Source organism: Sitodiplosis mosellana, unplaced genomic scaffold, assembly GCF_009176505.1.
Source record: "Sitodiplosis mosellana isolate CC-2019 unplaced genomic scaffold, AAFC_SMos_1.0 Smas_scaffold_11, whole genome shotgun sequence".
Classification (NCBI taxonomy): domain Eukaryota; kingdom Metazoa; phylum Arthropoda; class Insecta; order Diptera; family Cecidomyiidae; genus Sitodiplosis; species Sitodiplosis mosellana.
Window position 1 is genome coordinate 3,420,274 of NW_022595253.1, and position 16,347 is coordinate 3,436,620.

The 16,347-nt window shown below is 38.4% G+C and overlaps 1 protein-coding gene across 1 annotated transcript in view; it reads right to left on the minus strand.

Moving 5' to 3' along the window:
* Positions 1-5,994, minus strand: part of LOC129567495 (uncharacterized) — a 60,027-nt gene extending 54,033 nt beyond the window's left edge. The window contains exon 1 of the mRNA XM_055444461.1: positions 4,928-5,994. The gene's annotated coding sequence lies outside the window, so the exon portion shown is untranslated. The remainder of the gene's footprint in view (positions 1-4,927) is intronic.
* Between the last annotated feature and the right edge of the window lie 10,353 nt (positions 5,995-16,347).

The window sequence follows — 16,347 nt, forward strand, 5'->3', positions numbered from 1 at the left end:
TGTCGCATGGACTTTTGCAATTATTCGCATTTGAGCGCACCATTTTTTTTCACGAACAAAACCAGCGGCTAGAAAAAGGCGCGCTGCCAAAAGCAAAACGAACAAACACCGACTCGAAAAAAAAATTGGTAACATATTTTTGATATGTATTTATAAGTGCGTCTTTTATTTTCAGCTTTCGCTTTTTTCACGTTCCAATTTTTTCTTCTCCTTCTTCTTTTTCTTTTGCTGTTGCTCTGTTCACACTGTTGTTTTTATCGTAATATAATTTTTTTTCTCTTCCATTCTTTGCCTTGTGTAGGAAACAGTAGCTAACTTTAACGTATGTTGATTGCTAAAGTGATTGCTTTTGTTCGTGTTGTTCCACTGACTGCCATTTCTTATGGCCTTAACGCGATGTTTTTGTTTCTTATGCGCTCTTATTATTTATTATTAAACGATTTGAAGAGGACACTACATTGCGTTCGTGTGTGCCATTGTTTTTCAATTCCCTCGATAAATGAAAAATAACGAACAAGAAAAAAACAACAACAATAACAACGACCAAATCCAAAGAGAAAATGAACGAAACGAACGAACGGACGAACATACAATGGCATGTACGAAAAACAAAAGGGAAACACTGGCGACAATGACAGTTCATTGACGATAAGGACAACGGAGCGCAACACAAAAAATATATGAAAGAAAACAAAAAACAAAGAGAATCGACGAAAAAAAGTGAGTGAGTGAGTGAGTGTGTGTGCTTGTACCTTGAACAAAATGAAAATAAGTTCACAAAGGCATCATCTAAGTTGGTAGCATTTAGCATTCCGAGCGATTGCCACAGTGGCAGAGAGCACAATACACACCGGCGGCGCACCAAATATCCTACCTCGTACTCTCGATTTTCACTCTTCGAACAGAAAAACAACGAGAGAGTGGAGCATGTCAGTCAGTCTAACCAGCCAAGCGAACACATTATAACATCAACATCACGATTATTATCGCCGCGCGTCTCACATAATTTACTTGTATTTATTGTGGTGTGTGTTTGTTAAACATTTTTTTTTTTCTGCCCTTCTCTTTCTCCGCACTGCTTGGTTGGGTTGTTATGTTTTTTTTTTTCTCTTCATCTTCTCTTTTGCGTGAGCATTGTATAAGGATGGTGTGATGGTTGGCCGACATTGATGTTATTTTTTTTTCTCCTTGTCGTTTTTCTCGTGATTTTATTTGCCTTCGTACCTCGGCTTATATTGTCGTGGTGGCACAATTTTTCTTGGTTTTCCTTTTCTATGTTTTGTTTCTGTTTTTATTCCCGTTACTTTCATTCTGTTGGCCACAAATCTTGTGTAAATGCTGTTACTACTTCATTTTACCGTCTTCTCGTTTGTTTTTTCTTTCTCACTCTCTCTCTCTCTCTCTCCCTCTCTCTCCCTCTCTCTCCTCTCTCTCCTCTCCCTCTCGTCTACGTCGCTTTCGCCTTCGCGTCCTTCCAGTCGCATCTAGTGAAGACATTCCACTGCGTTATGTTTTCTTTTCACGTGTGGGCCACCGAGATTGTATCCTTCAAAAAAGTTTAAACGATAATCGCTCAGTTCAGTCACAATCTCATTCGCGCCGTTTCTCCCTCGTAGTAAATTTTTTTCTTCTCTTCATCGTATCCGCTGCTGTTTTCTTTCTTTCTTTCTGTATCGTCTTGTGCTCATTCGGCGTGGCTTGAAAACGACAAATGAATATCATACGAAACGGGCCTACAGCACACTTTATATCTTTCGCGCTACTTTAAGAATGTGAAAGCACGTAAATCGACTCTCATTCTTTCTCTTGCACTATGTCTTGCTTGCCCGCTCATTCGTTCGTTGTGCAAAACAAAGTTGACAAAGGACCGATTGCACACCACCTTACTTACAAAACGGAATACGACATACAATCCCATTCAATACAATCCCAAAACGAAAGTGTGTATTGAGAGAATAATATTTTACGCTGTGTGTTGCCTGGCACAATGCCGTTTTCTCTGTTACTTTAGCACTTCCACTTTGTGCTGAGCCACTTTTCTCTTTTACCCCATGTCCATACCGCCGACCCATCTCGATGCTGGTGGATGTGTGCTTCTTTGCTCTCTATCTTGCTTTGTGTGTGTGTGTGAATGTGGATATTGTCGTTATCGTTGATGTATTTGTTTTAAAGAAAATCGCTTGAGCACACACTCGAACAACTTATCGAAGAAATAGGGAAAAACAAATAGAGAGAAAAAAAGAACCGAAAGCACAAACTTAAAATTCTCAAAACTCTCAGAAAACATATCGGAAAACATTCCATATTGTTGCTGCCTTTCCAAATGGTGGAGTTGAAGCAAAGCTCTTTATTTTATTCGTTGTGTATGAGAATCGAATAAACGTCGAAGAGAGAGAAAAACACAAACACACAACCAGAATCAAATATTGAAAAATAAAACAAACAAATGGAAAAAAAATTCGAAACAAAAGTGTTTCTCGCCGAATACGCATTCGGAGGAAAGTTACGCTGTGCGAAAGCCGAATACGAATTGGAAAACTGCAAAAAGAATTTGAAACACAAAGGCTCACACTTTCTCTCGTTCAAATTCAATGCGTCTGTGCATGTAGTGTGAGTCTCTCTCTAATAAAGTCGAAATAACTTTTGCTTTTTACACAACGAAATAACTATTCCGTAACGATGGCCACCGAAGTCAAGATACAAGGATTTATAATCTGCCCATCGAATGGCAAAAGATACGATTAAAAAATGGCGCATGACTTTCGCAAGCACCGAAATTTCAAACATTTAGCAGCTTCATGCTGCCGACAAATAAGCTCCTGTTGTTTAATATATGGTTAAAGTTTCCAGTGCCCGACTATGCGTTTGCTGGTGTGTTTAATGTTGTGCATGCAGGACAACCGATGGCTACGACAACGACGACGACGACGACGATGATGATGATGATGATGGGAAAAGGCAACGATCACGGATATAATAGCTATAAAACCGATGCTTCGATCGCATACGCTTGCGAATGGAAACACATATGCTGCATATAAAATGCCATTCAACCATGGCTACATTAACATATCATCGAATTGTGTATGCGCTCGCAGCCCATATAATACACAATATACGATGGCATACGCAATTTTGATTAGTTCTTGGTCCATTTCGATGGCATACGTACTAAATGGCGTGGCTGAATAGTTTGAAATGAATGAGCGTTTATCTGAGTGTAAAATAGTTTTCTCGCTACTATTCGCTCGTAATTTCTATTATGCCTGAAACAATGTTACAGAAAAGTGGAGTTCGTGAGGCGAATGAGCGAGCGGGCGCGCGCGTGTGTGAGTGTGGGGCATAACAACAACGGTAATTCCCAAGCTTGGTTACTTTATTCAATGCAACCCGTTGAACGTTTGGCTGTATTGTTTTGGATTATAAATGTATGTGTATCTGTGTAAGTAACTTTATGCAGAGCCAACGACCAAAACTATGGTCGGGATGATTTTAATGGAGCAAACTAATATTTAAATGAAAAAATAAGACACATACACACAAACCCGAATGAGAAAGAGAAAAAAATTGAGTACACTAACTATTTACGTAAATCATAATTTAGTCGTAAAAGTTTCTCGTTTTTTTGCATACTCGCAATCGGAAAAGTGAACAAGAGAGAGACCACAGAAAGCACAAACATATACATACACACACAAAGGAAAAAAAGTTGTGCAGCAACGCGATAGCAGTATGAAAAGGAATGAATGTTTTCCCTTAGTTTTTCTTTTTCGATTCGGATTCTCGAGATATTGGTTTGCTGTGTTCATTTACATATACATTTCACTCCTTTTTATCATTCGCTAGTTCTTTTTTTTGTGTATTAAATACAACTTTTGTCGGTTGGGTTTTGCTTGAATCGGAATATATTTAACCTATCTTACAGTACTTGCTGCACCGTTTTTTTATTCATTCATTCATTCTCAAGCCTTATTGCATGATTATCATGGGCAAAGCCGAGGAAAAACTCTTGTTTTTCTCTACACTCTCTTTTTTCTTCCACCCGCTCCCGTTCTCTCTCTCTCTCTCTCACGCTTTTTTATACCAGTTTTTAATTTATTCCACTTAGTTCTTTTTTTTTATCCATTTGATACATCTGAATGTTATCTCGTTTATTTTTTGTTTGTTTCGCTTTGGTTTTTGTTGTTGTTGTTGTTGTTGTTTGAAATTTGTTTTCATCCATTCGTCGCTTCGTACCACTTCAATGACTGCGAACTGCGATAATTTTATTTTATTCATTTGAAACATTTCGTCGCGGCAACAACAATGCGAACAGTAAGAGACTGAGACTAAAAAAATGAGACACGGTGAAAATTAGCCCAATGATTTCATCAGAATAACAAAAATGTATTAAACTTGAAATGGCAGTAATTCGGAGCGACCAAGCCCACTAATGAACTCTGATGTCATCGTGTATGATAATTAGTTTCCAGATTGAAAATGACTTAAAAATTACAGCGCAATTGTAAATGTATCTCTCATATTGCATACACTCAATGGACAAAGTAAAAAAAGAACTGTTGAATAAATGATGTAATACATTTTTCAGGAGCAAAACCAAAGCGCGAAAGTAGAGCAACATAAAGAACTCGCTTTCGATTGAAAAGAAGACAAAGAAAAGCGGTAACGGGCTTTTTTCCCTTTTTCCTCTCTGTCTCTCTCACTCTCATCCTATCTGTTGCCCAACCAAATTCGTTCACTCACTTCCGAATATTTGATAAATTCCATTCACGCGATGCTAATAATACAATAGATGCTTTGTCAGCCAAAATCATCCCGTTTCCATTATTTTTGCAATTTTCCAAATGGCTTTCGGTGCTTGATACAATTACAAATTATTTTCAAGACAAATAACAAACACTTTTTAAGAGCGGAAAAAAATATTTACTTTTGTATTTTAAGTCGGTTGATTTTGCGGTGCGTTTCCCTTTTCTTTCTGTCTCACGGTGCGTCAATAGTCTTTATGCGGCATTCAATTGTGCACTAAGTTTTATTTCACCTTTTTATGTAAACAAACACACAGCGCGTACCTGCTTTTTCATAAACTCCTTTTAAAAACTTTTTGTTTGTCGGTTTTTCTCACAGTCAGTCTCTCTGTGTTCACTCCCACTTTTTTTTCTGTCAGTGATTCGCGTATAATAAATAACTTTTTTTCCTCTTGTATTCTTTTGTTCAATTTCACTCACATGCACCCCTTTGGTAATAATGTGGCTTTCTTCTCGCTCCTATTTGTCTGTTTTATCAGCGATTTGAATTGCAAACTGATACACACTAAAGATACCATCGCACTGTCGATTCCATATTCGTTTCTTGTTTGACTTGACTTTACATGCTTTGCATTTTTCTTTTATTTTCAGTAAATGTTTATTTTTCACTCGGTACAGAGAGTTCACACTCAGCGTGTGCAATGCATACGCATATAAAATCCGTGTGTGCTTTCGCTGTTTCTCCCTCCGTTCACAAATCAATCCAAAACTGGAAACAATGTACGAATGATTTTCAGTATTCAGCATAAAATGTCAATAAAACACTTAACTTATTTCAAACAGACGTTGACAATATTCCGTGTCACAGTTTTTGAAAAGAGAATTTTTTTCCTTGTTACTATCAGAGCAATTCTGTTTTTATTTTTATTTTATTTTTGCTAAAATCCGATGCAGCGAAATTCCAAGCGACTGCACTAAAAATGTTCGTTGTCAGAAAAGGTAAAATTTGCCTTTCTTTTCATCTCGTGTTTAATCGTGGTTTGGTTTTCTTGCTCCTTATTCTTCAAACGAAAACCCGAAAATGCAACGTTCCAAAAAAGATCCTATTGTTGTATCGACTGCGACTTGTTCACACAACGGGTCGGTATTTTTTTCGTAATCGTTCTCACAAACAAACTCAAACAAGAAATCTGTATCGTTGGATCGTTTATTTTTGACTACCGTTCCATCCAGAAGCGTATACTACACTGCTAGGAAAATGCCAAAGTCTCGCTAGAAATAAAGTTTATGTGTTGTTTTTCTTTTTATTCGTTTTTGATTGTTCGAGTCTCGGTGCGAGTGAGTGAGTGAACGAGCGCGTGTGAGAGTGTCTATTTGTTGTCGTTCGTACGGTTGCTTTTTGGATGGTGAAATGTTTTGTTTTCACAATGTGAATGAAACGAAACGAACCACGAGAACGCGTGCCACGTATGGCCTGTATCCATGCATCCCATCCATTCGAGGAGAAGTGCTTGAATTGAAATTCTCCTTCAATCATACGCTCGCTTGCTCTCTTCTGCACTGGATTTGTTGAGAGTGCTGCAATTTCCCCTTACGACAATCAACATTCTATTGCCACTCTGTTGCCGCTGAGCTCAATTCGCATGGTTTTATATAATTCATATAACGGTCTTTTGATTGTTGCACTAAAGCTATTTAAAAAGCAGTACAAGTGAAAATGATTTTATGGTACTTTTTGTCTTGTCGTTTTTCGTGTTGTATGCGCTCGTCTCTCACACCCTCTCGCTCGTTCGCTCACTTTTCAAAATAGCCCTTTAATTGCACTCGCAATCCGAATTCGATTTTATTTTTATAGCTTCTTGATTTACCAACGTCTTTTTCCATACCGCATTCACCAAAATACACCTTTGCTTGCGTGTTCTTTAAAATATCAGTAGATATTCATAAAATCTGGGTAATTTTTCATTTTCGAAGGGCGCTTTTGGACACGCCAAACTTTGCAACCACTTTTGACGTTCATTGGCAAAAGGTCGACTCTTTTGTTATTTCAACTATTACGAAACAATTGTTTCATTCCATGCATAGAACAAAGCAACCGGAACACAAACTGTGACTAATACACTCATACACTCATACACACAAAGGGCGAAAGCAAACGGGCGACAATTTCATATCTGATGCATGTTCGACTTGTACACGGTATACCAACAACGCACAAAGACGCTTTAATGGGAATTGTTGTAATGGTCTCGGGCTCAGTGGAGTTGATCGCTCTCGCTCTCTCTTTCGGTATTCTCCGAAGAGAATTGTGCATAAAATTTCAGATTTCGTCATAATAAACCATAAATAGCTGTGTCTAGCAGCTGTCGTACATTCTGCTCAAATTTCCCTTTCGCCGGTAGTACAATGAAGTGTCCTTGTCATTCACGCACTCTCAACTGCAATCGAATGAGCTCGTGGAAATGGAGCTCGCTACATATAAAAATGAGCAAATAGTTTCGCAGGTGATGAGGGAAATGTACACGAATTGGTGAGGTTTTCGAGTTCAATCCGGTAATGCTTGTAAATGGCAAAATTTACCGAATGTAACCGCAGTCATTTACTACCCCTTACACCGAGCATGACATGCGAAATACTTGAAATGAAAAGATCTTCCTTCGAAAATCCCCATAAACGTTTGAACTCCTTCTCGACGACGTTCTTTTTATTCTAATTGTTGATTTTTCTCCCAAGAACTTTTGCTTTTGTTTCACAAGTCTAAACTTTATCATGTCGCAAACTTATTCTCTGAGGTAATCTCAACTCGAAATTCTCGAATGAAGTCTTATGAAAATCTACGCTACGAAATGTAAAAACCCCAACTCAATTTTCCTTTACGAGTTGAGCTCATTGCCCTTGATAGCAACGCGAGCACCTTCAAGAACGCAATGCCAGTCATTTCGGAGCAATTTTCGAATTTGTAACTTGATACTCGGTGTCACTACTCACCCTGAAATCCGTGTATTTCATTTGGAAATGCGCCACAGTTTGAATGCACTGAATCAACAACACAATACGTTCGCATACATGTCGGTCGTGGCTGGGTATATGGCGCGTGAATTGTGGAGCACAACCGATTGACTTGTAACACAGCAAAAACTCCGTCGACGCGAGGACAAAAGTGATTTTTGCTAATTTAAGAACGAACCAAAAATCCACAGTGTACAGTGTACACTGAACATTTCGTAATGTTGAGCGTTCAAAATGCACGCGGCATGAAACAGTTGATGTAACAATCCACACACGAAAAAAAAACAACAACAACTCACTGCAAGATTAAGGAGAGTGTGTTTTCTGCATTGCGCATGACAGAATAGTAGTTTCCCCTCCTTTGTTCTGTGTGGAATGTGTGCTGGATAATAGTCCTGTGAAAGTTGCAACCAAAAGAATTTCAATGTGACAGACAACACGACAGCGGTGTTTGTATGTGACAGCAACATGCTGTATAATAAACAAAACTTTCGTCGAGCTATCAGTGTTACACCTTAAATCGGTTGACAAGCGTCTGGATAAATGCACACCAGCATGTGAAAGAAATTCAATGCAAATAATTGTCCATTTATTGGGTCTGGGAATTAGTTTTGTCGATTTTTTTAAATTTTCAAACATTTATTTGAATACCAAAATGAAATTACATTTCAATCAAAATATTGTCCATCGGAAGCGATGACCTTCTGCCACAATGTGGGCAATTGACGGATGCCTGCCTTAAAAAATTCCTCATCTTTTGAGGCTATAAATGCATCGAGCCAATTTTGGATTTCTTCAACTGAAGAGAACCGCTCTCCGTCCATATGGTTTTGCATCGATCGAAACAAATGGTAGTCGGAAGGAGCCAGGTCTGGGCTATACGGGGCGTGAGCCAAAACTTCCCATCCGCTATTTTCCAAGTAGTTTTTGACCGATTTCTCAATGTGTGGCCGAGCATTGTCATGTAGGAAAATCAATGTCTCTTTTCTGGTCTCCCATTTCGTGCGTTTTTCTTTGATTGCTTGTTTCAAACGTATCAATTGTTGTCGGTAGAAAGGCCCATCGATGGTTTGACCACTTCTCAGCAGCTCATAATACACCACTCCCTCCTCATCCCACCAAATAGACAGCATTACCTTGTCGCCGTGAATTTCTTGTTTTGGCTGTGATGTTGCTGGTTGGCCGGGCTTAACATACGATGCTTTGCGCTTGGGGTTATCGTAATGAATCCATTTTTCGTCACCAGTGACAATTCGATACAGAAAACCTCTTTTTTTGTGCCTTGCGAGCAGCATTTCGCAAGTCACTAAACGCCTTTCAGCTTGCGCTGGCGTCAATTCATGTGGTACCCAATTTGACAACTTGCGAATGAAACCAAGGGCCCTTAAACGATATCCAACAGTGCTTCGGTCAACATTCAATGCTCTGGCAAGCTCATCTTGAGTTTGACTCGAATCTTCGTCGAGCAATGCCTCCAATTCCGCATCTTCAAACTTTTTTGGCTGGCCGGGACGTTCCTTGTCTTCCGTGCTAAAATCACCACTTTTGAACCGTGAAAACCACCGTTCACATGTACGTTCCGATGGAGCATGCTCACCATAGGCTTCCACCAACATTCGATGCGCTTCAGCCGCAGTTTTCTTCAAATGAAAGCAAAAAATTAATGCTTGCGGGAAATGTTGCTTTTTCGGTACAAAATTTGACATATTTAAGGCGCAAAAAAAATGTTTATCCAAACTTCGATGAAATGATAGATGATGATTTTTGTAGTTTGACACTAGACCACTCATGTGAAAAAGAAAAAAGTATTGCCCGATACAACCATGCAAAGTTACGCCATCTTTTGAAAAATCGACACGATTAATTCCCAGACCCAATAGATGATCCATAAATTGCAAACCATTTAAATCGAGTGCACACGAATTGCGTAATGTAACGGAGCAAACGATATAGTTGCACACTTTTCTCGCAGATATACGCATATCGAATAAATGTGATATAAAAAAGGGGATCTTTGCATTCGCAAACTAAATAAATAAATTATATAATTTTCCGTTGTGTTCCGGAGGTGTTCCTAACTCAATTTTCGGAAATTTGATATATATATGGCACGACAGTTGAGTACTTTTTCTTTTGCCCAACCTCACACAGGTGGATGCGTCGAAATGTGAGCATAACAAATATCTGTCTCTTCTACGAGCACACCTTCGGTCACTTGATTTTGTATGCACAAAACATAAATGTATGATTCTAATAAAATTTCTTATTACTCCGGACCCCCATTGAGAAGCGAGAATAGGAGAAAAAACGAAAGATTGCATCCACCCATCCCATTCCTCTTTCCCGAAATTGTCAACAAAAACTTAATGTCAACAGCAGCACCGAATGAATAAAAACAAATCAGACCATTTGCCTTTTGAAAATGAATCATGAAATTGCATGGAAATATGAAACTTTAACCCATTTTCAGAGTGGGGGAGGGTGAGTGTATGTGTATGAATAGTTGTGTTGGTCTTCTCATTTTTGGTATGTTGTATGCGGTTGAAATTAAAACGAAATAGGCAGAATAGCTGGAGGTCAGTCAAAATGGTGTATATTAGTGTATTATACGAGTTTTGGGGTAGTTTTTGTCGCCGTTTCTGTTTTCATGATTCATCTGTGGACGTTTGAGTGTTTATTATGCCTTTTTGGATGTTGTTAAGTCTTCATTGGTGTCATATATAAAAGCAAAGCCGGACCGTTTGTCCTCTCGTCTATATTTATTTAAATTATACTCCATAGCAATTGTGTATCCAGTGCTTGGGAAAAAAAACGTTGGAATAAACATTTAAAAAAAAAAAACAACTAATATAATGTGCAGCAGAGCAACAATAAAAAATTCAATCCCAAACCAAATTTATATCCTGAGTGCCGAAAAAAAGACAGGGAGCGAGAAAAAGAGGGACTGAGTGTGTGGCACAAACTTGAATATATTTATGAATGTGATAGTGCTTGATACTTTTCTCCGTGGCGAATGAAAATGTTGGGAATAAATAATAGTGTCCAAACATGCTGCTTGAATGAGCACCAAAACACACATATAAACTCAACTTCGATAAGAAATTCCATTGAAAGCGGTAGCAACACAAACAACAGCAACAGCACCACCACCAGCAGTAGCAGTACATTCAATTTTTAAAGGAAACACGACAATATATTCTGCTGTGCAGTGGACCGAACTGCGGTGTGCAGTGTTCAATGATGGCAAAATGGTGGTGCAATGGCCGAGAAAAATGAGCAAAGTGATACGTGCACAAAACACACCCAGCCAGAAGAAATGTCCGAAGAAAGTATGTCTCTCTCTCTCTCTTCTTTGTTCGCATATACTGTCTTCTCTTCCACTGCAGAAGAACCATCAAGATTGATTTCATTTCTTTTGCTTCGCTTTTTGTGCGGTGGCGCAATTCAACTATGTGTAATTATATTACAATTCATTTCACAGCATATCACAACAATAGTTCTCGCATCGTTCTTCGTCGACATTTAATCGAAACTAAACCTGATTCATCAATTGTAGATTTGGTTCAGTGGATCAACTTTATGGGTGAAATGATTTATCCATGTAGCTCATCGTTAAAATATCGAAGAATTCCATTTGAAGCACAAACTAGGGCCACTTACACACCCTTAATTTGGTTGATTATTTACAAGATCCACATTTATTGAAACTAAACATGATGAAAAAAAAATCAATTGATTTCGTAGGTTTTATAGTTTTTCGAGTCGATCTATTTATATAAATGTATTGAATGTCGCTTAAAATAAATTTTGTAAATCTATACGATAAATTTAGGTGTTTTTAGCTGAGCAAACACCTATTATTTTTGAGAAAAAATAACTTTGCGCCAAGACACCAATCCTAAAAAGCCTATATTTAGGGATTTTTTGGCCAAAAGTAGATTTTTTCTAGAGTTGAAATTGATCCAATCGAATATGCGGCTAGAACTATGTGAAAACATCACTTGATTTGGTCATGTAGGTACTTAAAATGTTCGTAAGGGATTATTCTAGAAGTTCAAAGGCAGAAAAGGGAAAAATCCTTTGCTATTATCTGTCAAACCGAAGCTCATGTTCGTGATTTGCTCATCTTAGCCTGAAATTCGACTTTTATCTCTGGGTCAATTGTAGCCAAATTCCATCGAAGCCGCAATCTAACAACAAGTACCAAAATGTTTGTACAGGTTCTGGCTACACGATAGAAGTCGAAAACCAATGGGACCATACAACCAATGTAAATACATTGATGACAGCGTATGAACTTTCTTCTAAAACTTCACAAATAAAGCATGAGAATAAAGCGTGGTGCCACTATCTTTCCCCAATATATCATTGAAGTCAATGGAATACATCAGAGTTCAAAAGCGCAGCGATAGATGGCACCTCTATGAATCCTTTACGCAGCTTACTTACTGAATATGGCCCATTTGTCGGAAATTGAACCAAAGTTTACCACCTGGGTGACTTATGTGGGGTCAAATGTAAAAAATGCCGAAAATTTGCCATTTTCTTCTAATTTCACACTGTAACTGGCCCAGAATATCTTTTCAAGGGCTGATCTCTTGGTAAAAGTTAAAGATATTGACGAGCCAAACAAAACCTCATCATTGGTTTTTGCTAAGAATTGGCTGGAAAAATATTTCGGTCGAAATGTTGCGATCTAAAATGACTTCCGAAACGAGTGGAATGAAAAAATGGACTTTGGAAAGTGGTTTCATTTCTACGTTTTTCGAGTTTTTGATGCCAAACTTATTTTTTTCAGGCCGACTTTCGAAAACCGATCGGCGCTTTTGAATATCTCGAAAAAACCAGTCTAGCTGTACCTGTTTGTTGCCTGCACAACCGAACGAGCTAAACTGTGTGCTTGCCAGTGTCGTAGACGACACATGACTTGATGCCGTGATGAGCTTATATCATCCACATATATTATATTCAACGCTTGGATTTTGCTGTACACGACTCACAGGGAGTTAGCAAGACACACGTTATAAGGTTTTTTAACTTCGATTTCGAGGAGGAAGAGAGATGGATATATACAACTTGTATTCACCATCTCCTTCGATGGAAGTCCAAAATCATATAACGTGCGTCTTGCTAACTCCCTGTGACACGACTTAAATTTCATATATATTGTACTGAAACCTCCAGGTTGGAATGGTGTAAATTGTGTAAAATGGGGTTTGTGTGTGTGTGCTGGTTTTTCATTTTAGACGTTTGTAAAATGGGAATGGATTCTGATTCGAATAGACGTTGACATACGATATATGCAATAGAAAGGTGCACACGTTCGCACATCTAGAGCATAAAATGAACGGAACCAACATTACAAAAAAGCATAACAACACCAATGATTTTAATATAAATATAGTCTTTTCACTCGTTGTTGGCATAATTATACAAAAATACCGATGGAATGGGGTATAACCATGCAATCAAAGCTGCACCGAGCAGCACCACATACGTTCTCTCGTTTGCTCGTTTTCACCCTCTCTCCCTCTCTCTTGGTGTGCTGTCCCTACGTTCTTCTCTCTCTCTCTCTCGCTCGCTCAATCGTTCGTTTGCGCGCTGGCTCACTCTTTGGCTCGTCGAATGCCAATCCATGCAAGCTTTCACCATACTAACCATATACACCTGTGCCTACAATATGCATTAGATGGTGTAAACAATGCCAAGATATCTATCTAGGTTTATAACAAATACTGGAATGCATAAATGACTGAAAATAACGGAAATATCTATATATACGTATCGCACATCCCAGCCATTGCAATTTTTGCAACATTTTCACGTTGCATGTATGCATGTTTGCTTCGCAATTTCCTTCGTTTTTTCTTCCCTTCTCCAATTGCTTCTTCTCTTCCTCTCACTCGGTCCCATCACCATATTCATCGTTTGTGTCGTTTTTGCTATACGAAAATCGTTTATTGCTACTTTCGTTGCATTTGCAATTTTGCTCACCATTTTAGCGTTGCTATCACAATTACCGTAATATAATTCCATTCCCTCGCCGTATTCTTTTAGTGTTATTGCCGACGGTGCTCGTGAGAAACGACTTACTTCGAATCGTCCAAGAATTCCTGAGCGCACGGGAAATTAAAATTTGTACACAGATAGCAGGCAAGCAAAAAAAAAAATATAAGAGAAGTAAAGAAAACATACTAAGAATATGCAAGAAATGGATTTTTTTCGGTATTTCTTACAAGGTTTTATTTTTATTTGATTTTATTTCATTCGTGGAAAACTTTCCTTCCGTTTGATTCAGGCGCATTCTCACGGCAAGCACGTGCACAATTTTTAGTCTTGAACAGATTACATAACGTCTTACACTTTCTTTGTAGCCATTCCGATGCTGATTCCTTCGACTTGCAAATCCCGCACAAACTGTGTGTAACCAGCATCATTCACATTTTTCTCTCCATGTTTATTTGCTTGTTGATGTTGATGCTTCTTCTGGTTGTGCTGCGCTGCATTGCTAGCGGTAGCTACTGATTTGTTGTTGTTGTTGTTGTTGTTTCTGAAGAAATGCACTTACAATTTGTTTGTGTATCTCTTCTTTTGCATATGAAATTTGCAATTCTCTCTCTCCCCCTCTCTCAATCCATCGCTCTCTCATTCTGTCTCGTTTGTCGACATTGGAATTGGAACGAGAACACGCTTCACTTGATGTGAGTGATGTATTGTTAAAATGGTTTAAATTGTTCGAATACGAATTCCATTACCACAAGGAAAACGTAAACTTTTTCGTCCAACCGCAAAATAGACAAACATTCACATTGAATGTGCATTCGTCTTTCTCTGTTGCTCCCGTTTGTTCGCTCATTTTCGTTCATTCGGTATCGTTTTTCTCCTCGTCGTGGTTTTGGCAGAAAGTTTTTTTTATAATGCCATTTTGCCACACACACAGAGAGAGAGAACATCAGTCAGCGTTCAATGAAAGTAGTTTACAAATGCGATGCTATGGGGAATCTGTGAGCTACAATGAGGATCATAATGAGGGTGCGCTGATCACACGGCACGAGCGCGAACAAGCGAGCGAACGAATAAAATGAGTTGTCAATTGCAAAAGAGATCATGTGCACAAATACATATATATATATATATATATATATATATCGAAAGACGGAGAGTGAACAAGGAATGCTGCTTCATTTCCACTAAAATGAAAACTGCAAATCGTTTAACGAAGACGAGCATTTTGACATTCTCGTATGAAAATTCGTGTGTGATTGAGTTCTGCTAGTTCAATCATTATATTGTATGCATGTGTTGGATTTGTGTGTGGAATCCACACTGTGGATGCAAGATACAGCACAAAGCTCAACACTTGCTGGCTGTTGGTTGTCACATCGTAATGTGGATTTTCATCATCAAGGCAGAAAAAAACCGTGGGACACAAGAAGTACGACATCCGCACTCCAAACGTTGCTGTCAAGTGGAAAAGAAGGCGGCAGCAACAGCAGCGACAGAATAAAAATCGCGTCAACAACGACAAAAAGACAAGTGAAATGGAAGCAAAATTGTAAAGCTTAACAATTATGAAAAGAAATTAACTACTCATCATAAGCGAGATTCCATTATATTGCATTCGCATTTTTTTCTTCCTCTTATCCATTCTCCATCCTCCATCTCTTGCTCTCGCATCTCGTCTGTGTCATTCTTATCATTTATTTTGCTGTGGTTGCTTTTTGTAAATTGTATACGATGTTCAAATGGAACCGCAAATGGAAAATCTTATGTGAACGATTTACGATTGTGAATGAGTGTGTGAAAGAGGGAGAAAGAGCTGCAAGCAATAACCGCGGACGATGAGCAAATGTATACGAGATTGAAAATCACATCTCAAGAGCTCTGTGCTCCTTTTAAGGTATTGCATTAACAACAATACAGCAGGAAGTGAAACACTTTTCGGGGGAGAAAACTGAAACAAACCGCGTTTAACACCATGAAAATAGATAGCTGAATTGCCGGCGTGTGGATGAAATGGCAACCAAGAGAGAGCCACAGAAAGGGAGGCATGTTTAAAGTGTCTTTTTTTCAGCTTAAATCGTAATCGAGAGTGTTTAACAGAAATGTTTGATTATTTATACTATCTAACCGTTGTCCACTTTGTGTGTGTGTATGTCTTGTTTATATACGTAGAGATTAGTAATTTAGATAAAGGTGACAGACTGCAATGAAATATTCATGGCATATGTTTCGAGTTCAAAATGCGTGATTTGAGACGAAGACGACAAATATCAAGTCGAACGAAGGAATGAAGAGAAAAATAATCGTTGAAATACCTGCGCTTATTCATGAGAAAGGAAAATCTTTTTTAAAGAACATTTTTCCTTCGAGTAGGTGGTGAAATCCGCGCTCGCATACATTTATTCGACAAAAGAAGCCAATTTATGTGCGATACTCGGAGAGAAAAAAATTGTCAAAATAAAACGAATGAACGATGATGACGAAAAATTATGAAGGATATTATTTTATGAGATATTTCCATAGGTAATTGTTATTGCCGTCGCCGCCGCTGCTACTGCCACAGCCACCAACATCGAATCGTTTCAGAGCA